Raw genomic sequence first — 7,420 nt, 5'->3', positions numbered from 1 at the left:
CAGCCCAGCAGTACAGCAGATCTGCAGAACAGCAGCTTTTCTCTCCATGAAAGAAAGCCCAACCAGACTAAGGGTAAGGAAAGAAAAGCCCGTGTCAGAGCAGGACAGAAACCACAGGGCTTGCTACAGCTTCTCCTTAGCTCTTATCCCAGCAGATCCCAATGCCTGCCCTGCCTAGGTGGATCTGGAAAACTGTCTTAGAGACAGAAGGCAAAGATAGACTGAACCATGCACATAATAGCATGAGCCAGAGCTAACACAGAGAGGAATGTGAGCATTGCTTCAGAGCTTGCTAACCACCCTGCAGATGAGGCTTTTTTTCCTGCCCAGTGGCACTCCCTTCACTGCCACACACCACACATGCCCAGCTCCAATTTCACATGTCCTGGGGAGCAGAAAGGTTGGGTTGGTGCCAAAGGAAGGGTGAAGTGTTGAAATCCTTACTCAGCTGAGATTACATTAAGTGAGAAAGGATGGAGCATGCCAAACACAGTGAGACTCAGATAAATGCTCATTGTCTTCACTGGGAGCTGGGTTTGAATATGAACAGAGAAGTTCAGGATTTGGCACACTGTATGTAAAATGTTGCAGAATGACTGCTATGTGCATGCAGCTAGTATTCATGCATAATATATATAGGAGCATACCATATGTTTAGAGCATCAGGCAATCAGGCCAATCTTGGATCATATTATAAAGCTTTCCTACAGAGTTGCATTTGTTCTAAACAGATGCATTTCTCCTCACCGCCTTCCCTCTCCCTCCCCCCAAGCTTCCCAGCCTGCCAACACTCACTTATAAGGAAACCAGGTGTCCATCTTGAAAATAAGGAAAAAAAAAAATTAAAAAATCAGTATCCAAAGGAATCTATCCAGGACGAACGTAAGTGCCCATCTCTGCTATTTCTGTTTCAAACAGGAAATATGTTGCCAAACAAACTAACAAACGGACAAACAAGAATCAAAACAAGAAAAAGGGAGACATGAAAACTCATAGGAATTAAGTTCTGAATTCTGCAAAGCCAAATGGTAATCACGTCAGTCTTTAAGAGTACAGAACAGATGAATTCAATAACAGAAAGAGAGCCAGTGATAGCAGATATGCTCTGGATGAGACATGTCCTGCATTGGTTATGAGAAGGGCTGGGTGCTCTTGTCTTTAAAGTGTATGGTTTGATTTTATATTAATTCATCATCAGCACCACAGATCTCAGGGGCTCATCTCTGCTCATTTTAGGTGTTTTACATTCATGGCTGTAAAAGAACCACCATTTGATTTGTCTCATTGCTGCTCTCTGCTGTCACTGCCTTATCCTGCTGGGGAGCTTTTGGCAGACCCCTCCATATCTCAGGAGTTCTGTCAGGCCCTGTCTCAGCCCCAGCAGGTGGCAGATGCCCCACACCAGCAGCTCTGCTGACTGGGAGAAGATCCCAGCATCTCCCAGCGTGAGGGGCAGAGGCATGGAGGAAACCCAAGAGCAACCCACCTTGTGCCCATCACCCCCAGGGGAACCAGAGTAGTTCAGTTCTCCTTGGATGCTTCATGACTTTGCCATCACCAGGCCCTGGGGAGAGAGCAGAACCACTTTGCAGCCAACAGCCAACAGGCTCAGGAGCAGAGCAGCTGGGAAAGCCTCACAGCTGGCTCCCTAAGCCTGTACATGGAGTTCCCTCCACTTGTGCGAGCTCTTAAGGCCATGTTTTATATCCTAATTAAACTGAAAGAAAAGGAATTGGATAACAGTCTAAAAGATTTGCAAGCTACATCTATTTCAGAAAATGACTCATGTTCCCACTAGTGTAGCTCATCAGGTCCAGCACATGCTCTAATGTGTGGGACTAATAGATTTGTAACAGTGATATCTAATATGAGTCTGTTCCGGTTACATACTTATCATGGGTCCTTGCAGGCTTTCCATCAAAGCTGATGAATGAAAGCATTTTTTATTAAAGAAAGAGGGAAAAAAAAAAACCCTTTGCCCATAAATCGCTCAGCACATTAGCCCCCAAAACAATTCACTGAGGCAAGGTCACATTTCCTTTACATTAATTTCGATCCTTGGAAAGTTCAATGAGATGAGGAGACAAGACAAAACATGAGAGGCTGTGTCTTTGGCTGCCATGAATCAGCTTTTCTTCCTATCAGTTGAGAATCCAACCATATATCTAGAGAGAGCTACAGGAAATATATAACAATTTCTTTACCGTCCTGGGGTCTGGTAATGATGATCCATATGTTGCCTTATTACTTGAGAAGGAAGGGAGCAACTACAGGGACAAATGACTCTTGGCAGGTGAGAGCCCCATGGGAAAAGCCCTTTTGATTTCAGTGAGCTTGAGTTTGTCCCATGGTGTTGGGGGTCACCACAGTTAAGTGGAGGGGAAAATATTTTGTTGCTTTGTTTTATTTCCAGGGAGTATTTCAGCAGGACAGGTCCTGATGACAGTCTCAGGCAGGAGTAGGACGTGACAAATCAAGTCACAGAGGGACAGGCTTAGGTGATATATAGTCATGATGCTGCTGTTCTGCCTCAGTTATTTCCCATCCACTGCTCCAAACAGCAAGGAAAGCTGCCAGCTCTGAACCCTGTACCGTGTGCTGTCCCTTTGATACCGCAGCTCTCTCCTTCATGTTTACACCCTTCAGATATTTTTAGGCTTTTTTTCCCACAGGCAGAAGTACGTGTTGTCATCTCGTAGCCTCGTTTAGCAGTTTGAGGCTTCCCACATAAATCAGGTTTTCCGAACATCTGATCATTTCATGATCAGAAGGCAGAAGGGGTGGTCTGGTTGCTCTTCTTTTACCTTCCTCCCAGGTCTCATTATCAGGTCACGTTGTGGTGGCCAGACCCAAGCATGTGATTCATTTTGAGGACAAATCAGATCCACATAGCAAAGAGCTGTTTCCTTCTCACCACATAATTTGCCTTCAGAGAAGCAGACGATTTTATTTGCAGTAATATACTATTTCAGTCTTACCTCCAATTTGTCATCTGCTGGCACCTCAAGGATTCTTTCTGTATCTTACCTGAAACTGGTGTGAAATAGGTTGTCAAAACTGCTAATTTCTGATATCATTGGAGGGGGAGGGTGTTCCCCGGAAACACCTTACCGTTTAGGATGAATTCTTTTTGATGGAGAGAGCTTGACTTTTTCAAATTATTTTTTACCAGACTTCTCCCCGGGGAAATAAGCTTTTAATCTGCTTCACCTTGAGGCCTTCCAAATCTCTTCTTTATGTGGATTGTCTCAACTGTTTTGGATAGCGTTCTTGTACATACAAATATTTGGCAGATTTAACAGCAAACAAATATCAAATTACAGTAACAGATCTGTGGGCACACTCTGGTCCAACAAGGCAGACAGCTAAGCACCATAAAGTGTTCTGTCAAATAATTACTTCCATAAAATTTTGTTGTTCATAGTGGTCATGTTATCCAGATCAAATCCTTCTCCTTCTTTAAAAAAAATTTCTCAGAACATCCTTGTTTTCTCCCTTGGGTACCATTAAAACAAGCCAGCCCAGATCATGAAATAGAAATGCATTCAACCCATTATTCTGGGAAGAAAAAACTGTTTCAGGCCAAATCCAATTATGTACCATGATTGTAACTTCATTCCAGAAAACCTTTAGAGCCAAATAGGTCCATGTTAGTTATTATGGGGCAATTCTTAGTAAAAAATCTCCTATTGCCATAGCCACTCCTCCCCATCCCACCCTTGCAATAAACTCTGATGGTTGGCAGATCCAAGTTGGTTCTTGAAGAATGTGGGCAGCTTGGGAACAGCTTGACAATCATCTGAGGCTTAATGAGGAGTGGGTCCTTTACCTTTCTCCCACCCTTGGCATTTCCCAGCACCAGGAACTTCTCCCAGGACAGCAGCTTCACAACCGGGGACTGACCAGTGGTTGGAGCTTCACTCTCCATCAGGTATTAAGCCCATCACTGCACATGACAGTCCTTGCCACTGTAAAATGTAATCCTGCCTCTTTATGGGCTCCATGGGTTACAGAGGGAGGTGGGTAACCATAGAAACCATGTTGTAAAACAGCATGGGAGTTGACGTGTAATAAAGTGCTACCGCAGTGCAACACCTGAGCAGAGCCCTTCAGGAGGAACATTGTGGATGCCCTTGTAATGGGTTTGAGCAGGGATGTCCTGTGCAGAGCATCAAGGGCAGGCTGGAGAACAGGGTTAGTTTGGGAAGACAGGTACCACCCATTAATACCACTTATGATCCTTAAGTTAAGGCCCAGAAACCTACTACATTAATACTGGTTCCATTCAGCTTCTGAACACAGCAGATGATGCTGAGCTCTGCTCCCTGTCCCCAAGAAGCTTTGGGGCTGTGTTCACTGAAATCAGCTACAAGCGTGTGTAGGACCCAGCAAGTGTGGTCAGAATTTTCTGGAGTAAACCCTGGCTCTTCTTGGCTTGTTCCAAAGACCAGTTCATGGAACACCCATCTAATTACACAGAACTACTTAAATATGAGATATCCTGGAAACAGAGTGACATTCAGTAACCTGCAGAAGCCTGAAGAAGCAGGTTCACAAATCAGCATCATAGGAATATGCTATCAGCATCATAGGATTCTATTCTTTCAAACAGAAGTCAAATGCCAGCAGTGCTCAAACTGACATGCCACAACCAAGGAGCTTTCAGTTTTAACACTGAGCTTTCTGACTGTGGTTGACCATGGATGGATGCCAGGTGCCCACCCAGCTGCTGTATCAAACCTCTCCTCAGAAGGACAGAGCGGGGAGAAAAACAAGGTGAAAAAAATTGTGAGTCAAGATAAAGGCAGCTTAATAAAGCAATAGCAAAGGTGTTGCGTGAAAGAAAAGGAGTTGCGAGAAAGTGAAGGAACTAAGTATTTATTCTCTGCTTCCCATCCTCCTTCTTTCTCTGAGCTTATATTGTTGAGCAGATGTCATTGTGATATGGAATAGCCCTTAAATAAAGTTTTCTTGTTCAGTGTGCTATGCTGGCAATAAAAAAAGTTCTTCTGCATCTTGGGCAGGTCATTTAGCCTCCTGTTCAAGAAGATTTCAAAAAGATACACATGTAGGCATTAGAAAATGCTCCCACCTGATGCTCTTAAAGTAAGCTCTCCAACAGCTCCACATTCCCTCCTAGTTCTAATAATTAATGGGAAACAGTGTCCTCTGGGAAAACTGTCACAGGGTAATTAATAAAAAATGAAAACGAGAGAGCAAGAAGAAAGAACAGAGATGTTGCAGAAAGACTGCAAATTGAAAGAGGCGGACTTACAGTGGTGATTTCCTTCCCAGTCTCAGAGGGAACCTCATGCGTGCTCCCCGTTCATCAGAGCCTCACTCAGAACTCTCTGCTGCTTCCATTCACACTTCTGAAACAAGAGACATTGTGATGAAAATGTTCATGTCCTGCACACACAGATAGGGGAATGGCTGTCAAGGACAAATCTCCAGAGCCCTGTGGGGATCTATTACTAGGTGATCACTTGAAAATAAAGGTCACTGATTGTTTTCTACCTGTGGGTTCAATCTGCTTATCAGTTTGATGGGGCGTTGTACCAAAAAAGATGTCCTGGCTCTATCAAAGCAGCAATGAAAAATCCTTTTGCCTCAGTATCTCTGAAATGCCTCCCTAAAGAGCAAATATTCAAGCATGTTTACCTTATTGGTCTGAAAGGAAAGTAGAGGATAGTTAAAAAAAAACAAAAAACAAACCAAACATTCAAGGTCAAAATTGATGCTGAGAAACCCTTGCTGTCAATGCCCATCTCCCAGTGCTGTCTCCACCTGCAGTTTGACCACATGAATGCCTGAGCTATCACAGTGGCTGGGGAGTCCTGGAAGGGAAAGGGATGAAGATGGATGGTCTTGTGATTAAGCCAGAAGACAGGGATTCACAGGATCTGGCATCACTTACAGACCTCCTGCACTGGCTTTGGGCAAGTCAATTAACCTCTCTGTGCCTCTGTTTGCCATCTGTAAAATGGAGATAAGAGAGTTCCCTACAGCACAGGAGTGTTTGAAGGAGACTTGTGTGCTTGACAGTTGCTCTCATCCAATGCCAACAGGAGTCATGAGATTTCATTGACAGGAGAGTGATGGAGTGGAGAAGACCCACTGTCATTTGGGGTCATGCAGCTTTGTGAAAATTCAATAGGTATCTGTTCTGCTTCCCTTACCCCTCCTTGGCACCTGTCTGTCTTCCAAGGGACAAATGCTCTCTTGACCAAGCACTGGCTCCAAAATCAGCTGTGGGAACCCATGAGTCTCTCAGGATGTTTCCTATCCCCTCATGGAGGCTCTGGTGGATCAGCGACTTCTGTCACTGAAAAAAAAAAAGGCAATGGGAGTCTCAGAAAAAAAGCTATGGAGGGGCTGACCCTGCCTTACCCTGTGAGTGTGGAAGTGCCCAAGGTGAAAGGCTCTGCTGCTCTGTGTTCCACTGCCCTCATGCCCACAGGGCACCCAGATAAATCCCCATTCCCAGAGGAGCATCCTGCCCATGGCAGCAGTGGGAGAGGCCTCTCAGCTGGCCTGGCCCGTCCATCTCCCCCACCACACAACACAGGCTTGCTAATTCCTCCAAGCCCTTTACAGCTCTGAAAACAAGGGAACATAATTTACCATTCTGTCTTTTGATTTCTGGATTTATTTATATTTTTAAGACATCAGAAAAACATTGCTGTGCTTTAACAGGGAACAATATATTTCCCCTACCAGCTTCAGAGGACAAGTTAAAGCATCTAATCCCAATCCTGGCAAAGCCCACCTGACCTTTCTCTGCAAGGCTTGGGGGGAGGATTTCTTTCCCTCTCCTGCTGTTTTTTAGGTTTTTTTTTTCTTCTTGTATTAAAAATCCCATAGTGTTATTAAAAGGAATTGTTCAATTCCTTTAATTGGCTCAGAAGATAAATTCTTCCCTCAGCCCAGGGGTCATGGCCATCAGCAGCTATTTATTAGCTGCATTGATTGAGAAGAACAGCCTTTAAATGGAAATAAATTGAATTCTATGGCAAAGAGGATTCCATACAGGCTATTAATGTAAGACGTGAGCTTAGCAGGCTTTTTTTATTTATTTATTTATTTCTTCCCCTTCTCATTGCTATCCTCAAGCTCCCAGCTACTTCCCATATCTCCCACCAGCAATCCCCTCCACAACATGAGAATTTCCTTACCTGCATGGGTGCACGAAGGCACAAGGGTGGTGTGGACTTAGGGGAGCTCAGGAAGGCTCCAAATCAGGTCCTCAGGAGCAAGTGGAGGAAGGAGGGCTGATGGGGAGCAAGATGAGATGTCCACATGAATGCACAATAGAAATTAGAGCAGAAGCAGATCTCTCCCACTCCCTCTGGGGCATGTTTATTTTACTTTTGCCTCCTGCACTGCTCAGAGATTATCTTTGCCACCCCCTTGTTGGCTC

The sequence above is a fragment of the Heliangelus exortis genome, chromosome 12 (assembly GCF_036169615.1).
Source record: "Heliangelus exortis chromosome 12, bHelExo1.hap1, whole genome shotgun sequence".
Classification (NCBI taxonomy): domain Eukaryota; kingdom Metazoa; phylum Chordata; class Aves; order Apodiformes; family Trochilidae; genus Heliangelus; species Heliangelus exortis.
This window is presented reverse-complemented; position numbering follows the sequence as displayed.